This window comes from Triticum urartu, chromosome 1A, assembly GCF_056163025.1.
Source record: "Triticum urartu cultivar PI428250 chromosome 1A, HENAU_Tu73, whole genome shotgun sequence".
Lineage (NCBI taxonomy): Eukaryota > Viridiplantae > Streptophyta > Magnoliopsida > Poales > Poaceae > Triticum > Triticum urartu.
The window spans coordinates 131,896,986-131,913,631 of record NC_141873.1 but is presented as its reverse complement, the minus strand read 5'-3'; positions in this window follow the sequence as shown (position 1 = coordinate 131,913,631).

Here is a 16,646-nt window from a genome sequence, read left to right as displayed (position 1 = left end):
ACATTACCAAAATTATCATCATGGAAGTGTTCACTTCCATGACGATAAATCGCGCGTCACAGAAGTCCTTTCATCAAGGGTGACCGACACATGGCATCCACCGTAACGGAACGCCGTTAAGCTATCGGGTCCGGTTTTGGATCGGATAACCCGTTAATAGCCTGAACCAATGGGGATTTTCCACGTGTAAAATCATCATTGGCCGGAGGAAACACGTTTTGCCTCACCATTGGGACAGATGTCATCCACTCATTGGATAGGAGGTGCCTATGATAGGTCGACACGTGGCACGGCCCAATGGTGGCCCATTCCGGTGAAAAAGGCCGGCCCAGTAAAAAATAGCAGGCCGGCCCATATAAGGCCTACTTGTGTCAGGTCCATTTAAGCCCATGGCCCATACGAGATGTGCCAATTCGGACCGTCAACGGCCTGTTAAAGATTTGGCACCATTGCAGCCCATCGTCAGTTCGAGCCCGTTAACAGCCCGCTATATATTTGGGCTCAATATTGGCCCGATGAGATTTCGGCCTGTTAACGGCCCATTTAGTGGATGGGCCAATTTTCACGATGTACATCTTTCGGCCTTTTAGTGAACCATTTAAATATTGGGCTAATTTCCAGCCCGGTGTGTCTTTCAGCCTGTTGATGGCCCATAAATCAGTTGGGCCATTTGTAGTCGGACCTGAGTTTCGGCCTTTTAGCGACCCATTTAAGTGTTGGGCCAATTTCCGGCTCGGTGTGTCTTTCAGCCTGGTGACGGCCCATATATTTGTTGGGCCATTTGTAGTCAGACCTGAGTTTTGGCCTTTTAGTGACCCATTTAATTGTTGGGACAATTCCCGGCCTTGTGTGCCTTTCAGCCTGTTAACGGACCATAAATGAGTCGGGCCATTTGTAGTCAGACCTAAGTTTTGGCCTTTTAACGGCCCATGCCCTTCATGGTCCAATACCAGCCGGGTTTCTCTTTCGGCCTGCTAAAGGCCCATAACACAGTTGGACCATTTACAATACGACCTGACTTTCGGCCTCTTAGCGGCCCATGCTCTTCATGGTCCACTACAAGCCCGCTGTCTCTTTCGGCCTGCTAAAGGCCCACAATATAGTTGGGCCATATGTAGCCCAAGCTTAGTAACAACCTGTTAATGGCCCATGAAATCGATTGGGCCCACCTGTTGCCCACTTCGATGTCAGCCTGTTAACGACCCGAGAGTTAAGAGGGCCGACCATTAACTTTCGGCCTGGTAATGGCCCATTAACTTAATGGGCCCACTAAAGTTCGTACATGTCTTTAGGCCAAATTAGATAATTTGAGCCCATTACGACGAGCAATTATGCACATGACCAAAACCGATCAAGCAAAGGTACGACATACAGGGAAAAATGTTGCACATCCAGCATATATTACAGGAAATTACATCCACTGGGCAATCAAAGATTGATGCCAGTGCAAATAAATGAATAGAACCTAACGATCTACAATGTCACAATATGCAACCTCAACACGGATGACGCCCATAAGCATGTGGGCAAGTTCTTGCTGCTTTGCTACACTGTCTCTGAAAACATTGATCAGTTGTTGTGTCGCACGACTCTGCACCTCTGATTCCTCCACCATTTCCATCATTCCTTCAGCCATTAATTGGTTCACAAACATACATTTTTTCTGTTGCATTCGAGACAGAGGATACTGAAAAGATTCAGATGGCGATTTTGGCAGGCTTGTATTATTGATAGTGGAGAGTGTCTCCACCACTGCATCATAACATAAATTAGGAGGGGAACCAAACAGATTAATCATGAGTTATTGGCATATTACCTGGCCTAGATTTATTGGAAATAAACAATGGGGTTGCCTTGCTATTTTCAGAGTTTGTCTTCTTATCTTCAGCAGCCTGCACCAAATTAAGACACTAGCATTGCTATCATTGGCCAAGTCAGATAATAGGAAAGCAACATTGGCACAACGAACGTTTGGGCAACTAGCCGTCACCAAATTAACACAATATGGCACAACTATCATAAGCGAGGTAAGGTAATACGAAAGCAACATTGACACAATGAATGAATGGGCAACCAGAGCAGCACTACAATTCAGTAATGTGCATGATATGAGATAGTGCACTCATGCAGCTCAGTATGCAAAACTACCAGGCAGTTTTCTTTACAAAAATCAACATTGGCGCCTTTAACATTTTTCTACAACTAATTTAAATCAGACAAAGGTTGGATTCACGCCGATTAACAAAATACACGCCGATGTAAAAATATAGTGATATACAACAAGTACTTACATCAGCATTGGAGCATAGAGAATTCCCGCAAGATATTTTCCTCGAATACAATCCCAATGAAGGAAATCTTCTATTATTTAACCTTATTTTCTAAAAGATAGATGGGTAAGAAACATGTAGAAAATATGATCAGAATGCTATAAAATTTCATGGTGCGAGGATACACACACGCTTCTTAGAATGGAGTTGACATTCTTTTGCTGGACTGGAGTGGACTAGTTCTTTGGCCACTGGAATCTGCTTATTATCAGTCGGAGTTGGGTTTCTCTGTGCTGGAGCAGTATTAATGAAAAATGGAGTTGGTTTATTATCTCCTGGCATTTGGATCTTTTGCAAAGACCTGGTTTGTAACCCTTTAGATTCTAACATAGCCGTCTTCCCCTTGCATGCCTTATATAGAAGAATGGTGCTTCAATTATAAAACATGCTACAGCAGAGATGGAATAGGTACTGAAGAATAGAAAGGCATGACATATTGACATGTATTCCCTCCATCCGGAAATAAATGGATGGGTCTAGGCGTTTTTCAGTTCTAGATACATCCAGTTTTATCCATTTCTGCGACATGTAATCCAGACGGAGGGAGTATGATGTAAGAGCTAGGGAAACGACAGGACAACACAGTAAAAAAACACTGAAACCCCACTGCAGAACCAAAGTAATCAAACCCACTGATATGAGATAGTACACTCATGCAGCCCAGGATGCAAAACTACCAGGTAGTTTTCCTTACAAAAATCAACATTGTGGCCTTTAATCATACATTTTGCTACAACTAAATTTAGATCAGATAAAGGTTGGATTCACGCCGATTAACAAAATACATGCTGATGTAAAAATATAGTGATATACAACAGGTACTTCCATCTGCATTGGAGTGCAGAGAATTCCTGCAAGAATCTTTCCTCACAGACGATACCAGTGCAGAAAATCTTCAATCTGTTAAGCTTATTTTCTAAAAGAGAGATGGGTAAGAAACATGTAGAAAATATGATCAGCATGCTATAAAATTTCATGATGCAAGGATACGCACACGCTTCTTAGAATGGAGTTGACATATTTTTCTTGGACTGGAGCGGACTAGTTCTTTGGCCACTGGAATCTGCTTATTATCATTAGGAGTTGGGTTTCTCTGTGCTGGAGCAGTATCTATAAAAACTGGAGTTGGTTTATTATCTCCTGGCGTTTGGATCTTTTGCAAAGACCTGGTTGGTAACCCTTCAAATTCTAACATAGTCGTCTTCCCCTTGCATGCCTTGTATAGAAGAATGGTGCTTCAATTATAAAACATGCTACAACAGAGAGATGGAATAGGTACAGAAGAATAGAAAGGCATGACATATTGACATGTATTCCCTCCATCCAAAAAAATGGATGGGTCTAAGCATATTTTAGTTCTAGATACATCCTTTTTTATCCATTTCGGCAACATGTAATCTGGACGGAGGGAGTATGGTGTAAGAGTTAGGGATACGACATTACAACACAGTAAAAAACACTAGTTGAATGTAAAACTGTATGCTAGCAGAATACGTACAGAAAAAACTAAGGCAACATACACGTGTATGATTGGGAAACTAAGATGGCATCGCAACAGAGCACTAGAACAACACTTCAATGCAAAAAAAGATGGTATGGTAGACAGATGAAGTACATACTGATGAATAACAATGCATAAGATATTCAGAAGCATGATGTCCAAATTAAGCAGATGGCATTGCGATAGAGTAGAATGCCAGTACTTGAATTTGAAAACATGTTATCATGAATGGAATATGTACTGAAAAACAGGAAGGCATGACATATTTACATGCATTATCAGCATGCTAAGCACATGGCATTGCAACAGTGTAGATACATTCCAGGACATTATATGCATGTTGTACCCATATCACGGGCCAAGTTAGAGCAATGACCTTGTGGGGTGAAGAGGATTCAACATCTTTCTGTAAGTCTTCTGAAGAACTGCCTTTACATGTTCCATCATATTGGGTATCATTGACATCAAGTTTATTGGCCTTTACATTGCTTGGTGAGGTTCTTGTGGATATATCAGCGTGTGCAATTATATCTGACATGCATGGAAGACAACTAGTAGTTATATTTATGTAATGAGCGCCTGTAGGAGACGACATAAATAGTAGGACTGGGGTTAACTAGCAGCAACATGTCTCAAAAACTAAAGGGAGAACACATATGAAAGCTACAGAATATGTATTGTTTGTACTTGAGATTAACTAGATGGCACACAAAAGTATTAAAGAACAACATAGGTAATACTAGAAGTGGTATAATACTATAATCATCAGCATGTGGGATAGCATTGGCTGATGGATGATAACTATGGAACATCGTTACCTAAAGAACAAGTATCTTAGCTGAACTATGGAACAACGTTAACTCCTGAACAAGACCCGTAAGAGATCAGCATGAATATACAGTGAAATGTGATAATATATTTTCCATGCTTAGATGAATAACAAAGCCATAAATGTTGCACACAAGTAAGATGAGGGTACAACCTATCTGGCCGCCATCCATAGGAGTGAGCATCATGTGCTGACTTGTCGATGGCCCTGCAGTTGTTGTGGCTGTCCATGTCGGGCACGCGCATTCGATGCAGGGAGCTGTTGAGTGGGAACTATAGCTCCCTTCTGGTGTATGCTTCCCTTGTTGGAGCAGCTGCGGTGAGTCGGAAGACGGTGTGGCTGAAGATGCTGATAACACATAATGTTAAGAACGACACATCTCTTTGATCTGAATAAATACACTAAGAGATCAACAGCAAGGTACGAGAGTGGTCACATGTCTGCTGACTGAGACTAAATTGGGGTCACATGATTTTATTTTATTTTGGTACTGTCCGATCTACGCCGGATGGCTTGATGGCCGTCTTGTGCCTCCCGGCTGACATTGTTAGGAATCTTCCCCGAAGAGCCAGCGGCCAATGACAGAGCAGCTTGCCTCTGCCGTCTGTGGCCCCGGCCAAAACCCCGCTCCCCGCCCCACCGCACTGCCGTGGTTGCGTCGCCCCCGGGCCAATCCACAAAGACTCATCGTCATCCAGATCCAGCGGCGGCAGTACCTTGAACCCATGCAACTCTAAGATAGCCAACTAAGCGCTGCATCCGCGGCAAACTTGCGGCCCCGCACCCTTACGTTAGACACCAGCCAACCGGCAGCCTAGGAGCTCCGTCACCTCGAGGGGTGCTGCTTCCCATTGGGAATCGATTGGCCCAGAATAAAAATTCAGACAACTGACGCCTAAATAAAGTGATTTGAGCTGAGGGTGCGACCTATCTGGCGGCATGGTGAAGTAGGCAGGTCCAGCTGCCGATTTGGTGAGGCCGGCGCAGTTGCGGTGGATACTGGCGGCAGGGAAACAACGATGTCACGACGGTTGACGGCTATGGGGAAGCAATGCCGGGACTCTGGGCTGATCCGAAGTTGGAGCCGCTTCGGCGCCGTGAACAACAGCGGGGGTGAATCGGCTCCAGTATGGTTCACGCGTCCGTCGTCGAGGCAGCTCCAGCAACACGGAGTAAGAGGCACATGGCCCAATGCACGATGGCAAATGGACAGCGTCTCCAACATTAGGGAGGAGGGCGGCTGTGAAATTGGTGCGGTGGGGGCGCCATGGAGGAGGGGCTAAGGTTTCACGGCTCGGGAGAAGGGAGCTTCCGGGGAGAAGGTGATTTGGCGCCCACAAGGTATGAATGGGGGGGGATTGGGAGGGGAGTGGAACCATGATTTACGGATGCATTTGTCTGAAATGTGAGGGGGAGTTACAGTTCTACCCCTGCCTTTAGGCTTCTCGGCTTGGGTCTGTGTACTGAGGGTCGGGGATAGTAGAGTAACTTTGCTTCTCCCCAAATAGTGGGCGGGAGCGATTTCGGGCGAGGAGGGCGTGTTTTGAAATATAGTTGGCGCAAGCGATTTCGGGCGAGGAGAGCGTGTTTTGAAATAGTGGGCGCGAGCTATTTCGGGCTAGGAGAGCATGTTTTACCGACCATGGTTTATGAATTATTCGGCACATGTCATTTCGGCCTAGGAGAAGGCGCGCTTGGATGAAGTTATGAACCCACCCTCGATGCACAACGGGCCAATTAATGTGTCTCCCACATAGGACGGTAATTTCGCGTCTCCCATTTATTTGCTCGGGGGAATTCCACCGAGCAGAGGATGTTTAACGGTTCGTTCAAAATTTGGGAGAACGAGCATCCACGTCTACGTTACCAAGTCGATTCGAATCAAATTTAGAAATATTATCTTGCCACTTCTTTTTTAGATGGAGAGATGATGCTCGGGAGTAATGTGTTTTTACATGCTCGTTGCTAGCGATTTACTATATGACAAATAGTTGACCCACTCAAAAACGGGAATCAAACACAAAATGAAATATCTCAATTCAATGAAATAACTCGTTCACCAGGTTAAAATAGTGAACTAAATCCAAAATTCAACACCTCAATCGAATAGCATGTTGTACAGTATTATAGTACTCCATGAACATGTTGAAAGTCAAATTAATGAACTTGTTTGATATATGCATATATCCGTTCATGTGTGGATTGCAGACAACATGTTCTCCAATTTAAATATTTGAATGCAAGTTTATATCAAAACATGGTTTATATCAATCTTTGATGCATAAAACGCGACCTCCCCCTCTCCCGGACTCCTGCTCTCTCTCTCTCTCTCTCTCTAGTGCATGCGCCGACAATCTTCAATTCTGTCGCACGCATCAACCACACAAACCTTGTTGGTCCTCTCTCTTTCTCTCCATCTCTCTCTCTTTGTGTGTGCATGGGGGGGGGCTTTCTAGTTCGCATGCATATATACTCCATCTATAGGTCTCTCTCGCACACTATGTATGATTATCTAGTCCAAGCTAGATATCTTGGGTGCACTCATCGTACGCACACAAATTCCTTGGCTCGTTGCCCATAACTCTCTCACGCACCACTCTGTCATCTCGGAGCTCTTCCCCCTCTCTCTCAAACTCTCCATCTACCTGGGTCACACATACACATGCATATCTCACTCGGACTCGATAGGCCCATCTAAAACTCAATCTCTCTCCCTCGTTCTCTCTCCATCTCACACACACACACAATCTCATGCCTAGCTAGCCAAGTATGATGGTCTCTCACTCAATTGTAGGCACACGCAGTCCCCCTTATATGTATATGACTAGCTAATCTTAGTCTCCATCACAAACATGTGCATGGTCTATCTCGATTTCTCTCGGGGCATCTTTCTATCGCGCACACACCTCCCTCGATCTCCCACCCATATAGTCCCCTCACGATCTCGAGGGGGTCTCTCTATCACAAACACACCCTCTCGCCCTCCCAATGCGTCCATGTTCTCCATGTGTCCCTCTCGACCTTTGTTCCTTATTGGCCAGACCTCTATTGGATATGTGCTATAGGGGTGTCTCTCTCCATTGCAAACAATCACACACTAGCTATTTTCGTGTATCTCCTTGCCTCGCTTTTCTATCTTGGAGATGCATGCGTGATATGTTTGCCTAAGAAACAAAAAAACACACTCTCTCTAATTTATCGTTTGTTGTCACTTTATCTTTCACACACATACTCTTTTTGCACACTTACTCATTCTCCTTCACACGCACTTGATCCCTCTCGACTTAGGATCTCCTAGGTCCATAGCATATTAATTTATTGAAAAGTCAAACATCACAAAGTTTGACCATGTACGTGGGGAAAAACAATTACATCTGGAACGACAAACATATACCATTAGATTCATCATGAGATGTAGTTTCGTATGATGTATCTTTGGTATTGAAGATATAAATAACACTTGTGTAAACCTGATCAAAGTTTGACTTCAAAAAAAATTACATGCACTGCATTATCGAGCAGATGGAATATCTCTTTCCCCCTCTCAGCTATCTGACGCACCACTCAGCCTTATCGGGGCTCCTCAATCTCTCTCAAACTTTATATCTCCCTGGTTCACACATACACATGTCTCGCTCGCACTATACATATAGACGCATCCAACACTCACCGCCCTTGTTCTCTCTCTATGTGACACGCAACCCCTAATAAGTACCATAATCCCTTACTCCATCATAGGCGCAAGCACTCCCCCCCTAAGTATGATTATCTCTCACTAGCCATCAGGAACACACGTATTGTCTCCCTCCATCCATACGTCTATCTCGATATCTCTCGGGGTATCTTCTATCGCGCACACACCTTGTCACTCGATCTCCCACCCATGTAGTCCCATCACGATCTCCAGGGGATCTCTCTATGAAAAACATACACTCTCTCCTCCCCATGTCTGCATTTTCTCCGTACTTCTCTCTCGACCTCTCTCCCTTGTTTGTCAGACCCCTCTTGGCCACGTGCTAGGGGTCTTGCTCTCTCGGTTGCAAACAACCACACACTATCTCCTCACCTTGCTTCCGTTGTCGAAGATGCATGTGTGATATGTTTGCATAAGACACACACGTTTTTTCTTGACTTTTATCGAGTGTTGTCCATGTCTCTTTCACACACGCACACAGTTTTTTCACTCACTCTTTCTATTTCTCTCTCTCTCTAGTTAGGGACTCTCTCACGTCCATAAGCATATGGATGTTTTGAAAAGTCAAACCTCAGAAAATTTTGACCAGGTATATGTGGAGAAAAACATTTACATCTGGAAAGATCATTATATTCATCACAACATGTACTTACTTCATACTATCATTTATCTTTGGTATTGTAGATATAAGTAATTTCTTTATAAACTTGGTCAAAGTTTCAAAAGTTTGACTTTCAAAAAAATGTTGGAACTACATTATCGAACGGAGGGAGTAGCTCTCTCTCTCCCTGCCATCTCTCACGGGCCTCCCCTCTCACACGAACACTCTATACCGACGGATTATATGCTCACTGTGTTAGCGTATAGCTCCATATATTGTTTAGTTGACCGGTCAACCAGTCCACATGTTGCCTTGTCAGCTCGTGTTTTGTATCTTCGAGTGCTGGCCCATGTGGCAGTGGGTGAAAATAAGTAAACTAGAGGCCCATCTGACACGCGGTGAAGTAAACAAAGTTGAAACCACTCAGGGTAGCACCCCGCATGCTAGTAAATTGAGGGCGCATTGAGGACACACTTCTTCCGCGTGGAGGACGTACTCGCGCACAGTTCACCACTGCGCGGCGGCATGCACAGAAGGACACACTCACGCACACCCAACACATAACACACACCAGCACACGTGTACACCGGCGTCGCCGCCGGTTGAGATGGACGGCGAGGTAGCCAACAAGCGGAGGCGGCTCGAGCCAAAACCGCATCCGGCGAGCCTGGACTTCATCAGCAACCTCCCCGACGACATGCTACTCGTCATCATCGGCCTCCTCCCCACCCAATCTGCCATGCGGACCGCCCTGCTCTCCCGATGGTGGTGCCCCCTCTGGCGTCGGGTCCCCCTCAACCTCACCGTCGACAGCTGCCTCTGCGACGGGGATTGTAAACGCATGGCCGCAGTCTCCAAGATCCTTTCATTGCACCCTGGGCCAGCTAGACACCTTGACATCCGCATGTTTAGTACCAACTGCAAGGTCCAACCCAAGTTCAACGAGTGGTTTTTATCCCCCGCCCTAGATCAGCTCGAGGAGCTCAGCTTTGAAGCTGGACGATGTCGCTCTCTGCCGCCGTCCGCACTCTGTCTCGCACCAACGCTGCGCCGCACCAGCTTCAGCTCCTGCTATCTTCCCTAGATTAATGCCGCGCCCGCCCTTCTTCTCCCTCAACTCAAGCAGCTCAACCTCTTCGACGTTGTCATCTCGAAGAAGGCTATGGAGCACCTGCTCTACAGCTCTACTGCACTCGAGTACCTTCGTCTTGAGCAGATCCATGGGTTCATTAGCCTCCACATCGCCTCGACGAATCTTCGATGGATTTATGTGTCTTGGTGGCCCCATAACAAGACATCAATTGGGAAGAGATCACTCCAGCTGTTCCACATTATGGTCATTGAGAATGCGCCTTTCCTTGAGAGATTGCTTGTATCGGATCTAGAAGGTCCAACAAAAATCAGGGTCATTGACGCGCCGAAATTGACAGCGTTGATGCACTCGTCTGCCAAATTGTCCGAACTCTTTATTGTATCCGTAATCGTTCATGTACAACACTCATCTTCTTCTCCGTATTCTTGAAATTCAAATTTTTAAATTTCTTCTTGATGTATTTATGACCGTCTTCCAGAAAATGATTCCCACAAGCTTGACCCAGTCTATGCGCACAATGAATATCTTGGCAATAAAATCTATCAGCCCCAATCTGGATCAAGTTGTTGGATTCCTTAAATGCTTTCCATGCACGGAGAAGCTACTCATCGAGGTGAAACTTCTTTCCTATTAGTAAACGGTAATCACAACGTAGCTCAAATTTTTCGTAATTTTCCCAAATTACGATGAAAAGTGTAGTGTTCAATACTGCATCTACGCACTGCACCGAAAGAAATGTTTTTAGTATTTCTCTCATGTGATCACCTGCATCTTTTTTTGTTGTACTACTATAGTAGCCTAGGCTAGTCATATTGGAAAGTAACTTAGACTACTCCAGTAACTCTATGGTTACCCTAAGAGCAAGTACTACCTCCGTCCTGGTTTACTCTTCCTATTTTGTAGTATCAAAATTTGACCATAGTTTTAACTGAAAAAATGTTAATGCATGTCACTAAGAACTATATCGTTGGATTCGTATTTGAACATAATTTCAAATGGTTTAATTTTTAGTGACATGCATTGGCATTTTCTTACGTAAACCTATGGTCAAAATTTTATACTAAATAAGAGGTAGTACAAAAGTGGGCTATAACGGCCCTCCACTATGTAGGGCAAAACACGTGCCAAACTCACTTGTGATGCATTTGGCATTAATGCCCCTCCATTGCTCACCTGGTGCCCCAATCTGTATCACCTACTTTGCTCTGGTGCCAAATTAATAACTCACGCAATGAAAAAACACTTGCGTGGGAGAGAGAGGACTGAGGCAATAAAAAACACTTGTTTGGGAGAGTGAGAGGCTGGTGTAGTTGGTTTGATTGATTTATTTATACATGTGGGTCTGTGTGCACAGCGGTGCCAACTCTCTCACATCGCGAGAGCGGTGCCAAAATCTTTGGTGGCCGCTTTTGGAGTTACTCAAGAGTAGTAAGATTCTATTTACAGTTTAACCCAAGATGCACATCTCATGGCTTCAACTACCACTCTATTTTCTTGCATGACACGACCTGGATGCTGGATGTCCCACGTGTCGGCAAAAGGAGGAAGAACTCGACCAAATCTTCGGCTGTGCTCTCGGATTAGACTAGTTGTGCTAACTTAAAATTTTATTGTGTAGAATGGATGCAAGTTTTGGTATTGGGAACAAGAGTACAACGATATATTGATCGAGCACAATTTAGTAGATGTTCTAGCACTTTTAGCTAGCATAGAGGCTAGAGATGAGACTAGTGCACTTGTTGACAGAATAGAGGCTAGACACGTCCACTTCTTTACACTCGAAGAAGAAAGAAGCACGCAGGATCGAGCCTCCGCAGATCAACAATGAATGCATCGAGAAGGCACTAATCCAACTTACAAGAGCAGTTATGGAAGTTGGATATCTTCTAAAATGTATTCTTGTGGTTCTTGTTTTTCTAGTCAAAATTTTGGTGATGTATTTCCATGTACCAAAAATTCAATGATGAAAAAAAGATATGTGTTTGCAAAGAAAAATGTACGTGGTCGGGATGCGTCCGCGCATTCGGCGCACGGCCACCACATCCGAGAAATGGCCCAGACACGACCCCATTGCCCTACCCAAACGGACAGAATCCAGGCAAAACGGAGGTCCATCTGGGGTCATGCTTTGGAGTTGGCCTTGCAAGTGGGACCGCAGTTGAGGAAACCAACTATCGGAAAACCCCGCCCTCGCCCGCCGCGCGATGGCTGAGTTAGAGAAACGACAAGGTTGAAGAGATTGTTGTAGCACGGACTCCAACAAATATGGTGTCAGATGGAAGTCGTGCTGGTGGCGTGTGCCGTACTCCTGGACGTGAATGCTTGTTCTGGCCCATGCCACCCTACTACTCCTACTACTTATAGTGGTCGTATCAAGGATTCGAGGTGATGGTTACGTGCAGTGAACACATTACCATATGGCCCACCTCACACTGTGGCCAAATTTCCTAGAGTCTGTGCTAGGTACAATTATGTATTCGGAAAATATTTTTTGCCTCGTCGCAGCACCCACTCAGAGAAGCGACTCGAAATCCATTCATAAATTTAGTAAGTTTATCACAGGCATATCATTTTATTACATACAATAGGTCATCAACCCACAACGACAACGAGGATACATTATAAATACTAAAGTTTTCATCACACAACAAATAACAAGCAATGAAATGGACTTCAACTCAACCAATCCTTGGTGTTGGAAACACTTGCTTTGAACCACAAATGATTCTCTAAGAATGGCCGGCTACTGTCAATCTCGAGACCAACGCAGGACCGATCATCCAGGCTGAAGCGACCTACTATATCACGACCAGGGTAAGGAACCACCACAATGTCCGACGTATAGATACAGTTGCTTCTCATAAATGGTAGTAACGTTGTGTCAACAGCAGTTGGATCGCCTTTCACCATCATTGGATAGTTTTGTCCAAGGAAGAGCGAATTTGCTCCAAGACTATCAATACTGTACTAGGGAGAAGGTGTTGGCACTAGCACGGTAGTATCCATCCCGAGTACCATACAACGGGTGTTGGAATAGGTCCGGAGAGTGCGACCATGGGATACAACACCTGCTTCCTAAGTAGTAACATCAGCAGTGGGTTATATACAGACAAGAAGGAGTGATCCATCTGAAGTTGCCAGACGCCACTGAGTATATCGGCCCTCCTCGTCGTCATCTCCCCCTTGGTTATAAAAATTTTCAAGTATAGGTGGTGGAATGTCCACAGGACCTTGGAAACACAAGAAGAAGGTAAATTAGTAGAGAAGGGAAACTTGCTAACTCGCATGCATGTGGATGACACAATTATAATTACGGTGGAAGACAAACAAACTGAAACTATGAGGATCCCATGCAAAATAGTGCCACGAGTGGTGGTAGCAAACACAAGACCCTTGTATTCAATTGCATCACAGTACACATCCGTGTATAGAAACTGATTTTTGAGCAATATCCATCGAGTCGAACCATGAAGGACGGCAACAAACTTGTTGAAGATAGCAACAACTTGATAGTTCTTGTAATTCCAAGAGCGGTTGGGAACTCGAGAAATTGCTATCTTCCGTAGACGACAGTCACCATGATCATATTTGAACGTACATAGATCATCTATGTGCTCAACCTCAGGGCACTCGGAGATTTTTGGAAGTGGAATCCGCTGACGAGTGTACACATTCACAAGTTTCCACTCGCAATTGTACCCAATATAAACAACCCAATCTCCATTTGCGCCTGCCCAAGCCTTGCCCTCAAGCGATGGCATCTTAACATCATACGTATCATTATCAAGCGACATCAACTTGCACAAGGCGAGGCTTTCCTCGTCCCCGCGCCAGTCAGCAGGGTCATGGCGAAGAAGATAGGGGAGATCAAACCGCTCCTGGACCCTTGGGTTCCTTGTAATGATGTTATTAGTTGAGTCAAGAATGTTCTCAAATGAACCTGCCATGCTAGCCGAGGTGATGACGTCGCACCGATCAATGAGTTCCCCCACCACGTCATCTTTCAGATCAGGGCAAGAATAATGGGGTCATTTCCGGCTTGTTCCCTCCATGGAGAAGACGATCGAACAATGGCAGAAGGAAGGGTGAAGGCAAATGGAGGAGGGAGGAATAGCGTGCGACATCAATTCCAAATCGAGAGGGAAAGGCGAAGAGTCGATGGACAGTTTGCAATTTGCCACGGTACACGAAGAGGCGCCCCGGCCTACACGTCCTTTTGGAAATTGTACAAAAGGACTCGTCGTCGTCTCACTAACATGTTGGAACGGGACCACATGTCAACGAAACACGGTGTGTAATTTCTCGTGCAAAATGCGATCTGCCCGCATTGGCCCGAGGTGCCGCATTAGTTATCGACCTTTATTTTTAACATACAATCTGAGTGGATAGCTCCTGTGGTCATCACACGTGAGCGGATATATAGGTGGGCTAGGTGGGCATGCCGCAACAATCTAAGTGCTAAAAGAGTTGATCTCAAAAAAAGAGTTGATCCAATGCTTGGTTTTGTTTGGATTTTCCAACTATGACCATTGGATAGAGTGAATCAATGGCTTAGGTTCAAAGCTATTCTCATAGTACTATAGAATGGTATAGGAACATGGAGAGATTTGGTTGATTTTATATCGATAAATAATATAAAATATTATGAGTGCAGACGCTCCACCCCGAGGTTTGTAGCTCCTTGTCCGTCGTCGGGAATCTATGTTCTTCCACTCTTTCATTTAAGACATGAGCTTTGTTCATCCTGTTGCCGGCACACGGGACATCTATATGCCTCCATTTTACAAAATCATACTATATGCCTCCATGACACGCGGGACATCTAGCATCAAGGTGGCGTGTCATGCAAGAAAATGGAGATATGCAGTGCGTAAGTGAGTCGTGCACTTCGATGGCACCTAGTACTACGCAATATTTTTTCTCCTTGATGGCATGTGAATAGTGCACGTACTCAATGACAGAGCACGGGATGGTAGCCATGGACATGGTCGGCCCTTTTTGAAGAGAGTACTAATAAATACGTAAATTTGATGTGTCCCGTCAACTCGCAGAACGATGAGAAGCTTGCTTACTACGCCTTCTCCCTCGCCAACGCGTGCGCGGTGGCTCGCAGCACGAGGAGAAACTTTTGCTTACAAGCGGTGGACATGCAACAGTTCTTTTAGTGTCAGATTGCCAGAAGTAGTAGCATCATTATTGTTCGACTTCCGGAATAGGAGAAGAGCCAAGCGCAAGGTCACCTTAACCTAGTACAATACTACTATAGCCAAAGCTGGTCCACCTTTTTAGAGCATGGTTAATTAATATAGGCAGCTCTTGCAGCGGCACATCATTTAGAGCAAGTACTCTCTTCGTAGGATCAATGTAAGTGAAACAAAAGTTGGAGTGGATGCTAGATTGCCAATTAAAACATGATTACATAGGGAAAAAATCCTATAGCATTCTATCCTATGAATCAAACGACCAATGCAGGAAAATTATGAGGGGGGTCTCTCCAACAGTGTTCCTCGGCTCGCACCTAGCATTACGGTGGTCGAACTTGGAGTCATTCATCTGGTACACGTGACATCTCAGATCTGGTACTCCAATATTAGGTTGGCTCTATGTGATGTGGCAACTTCATATACTAACTAGATGCTGGCTATACTACTACGGTACTCACACTCCAAGAAGTGACTCGAAAACCATTCATAAATTGAGTCTATGACACACATTTGCAAATGTACCATTCATTACATACAACAAGTCATCAACACACAACGACAACGATAATACATGTTGGATTATAGATTATTTCCAAAAAACATTCTAGTAAATACTGAAGTTTTCATCACACAACAAATAACAAGCAATGAAATGAACTTCAACTCAACCAATCCTTGGCGTTGGAAACGCTTGCCTTGAACCATAGGTGCTCTGGGAAGGGCCAGCTATTGTCAATATCGAGAGCAACGCAGGACTGATCATCCAAGCTGAAGCGGCATATATCAGGACCAGGGTAGGGAACCACCACAATGTCCGAGGTATAGACACAGTTCCTTCTCATAAATGGTAGTAACATTGTGTCAACAGCAGCTGGATCGGCTTTCACCATCATTGGATAGTTTTGTCCAAGGAAGAGCGAGTTTTCTCCAAGACAATCAATACTGTACTAGGGAGAAGGTGTTGGCGCTAGCACACTAGTATCCATCGCGAATACCCTGCAACGGGTGTTGGAATAGGTCCGGAGAGGGTGACCATGGGAGAGAACACCTTCTACCTCAGTAGTAATAATCACAGTGCACTGTATACATACAAGAAGAGGTGATCCATCGGAATTAGTTGCCAGGCGCCACTGAGTATATAAGTTCTGCTCGTCCTCATACTCGTGATCTTCACCATCGTCATCTCCCCCTTGGTTATAAATTTTTTCAAGTATAGGTGGTGGAATGTTCACAGGACCTTGGAAACACAAGAAGGTTAATTAGTAAAGGGAAACTTGCTAACCCGCATGCATGTGGCTGAAACAATTATAATTATGGTGGAAGATAAATGTACCGAAACTACGAGGATCCCATGCAAAAACAGTTCCACGAGTGGTGGCAGCAAACACAAGATC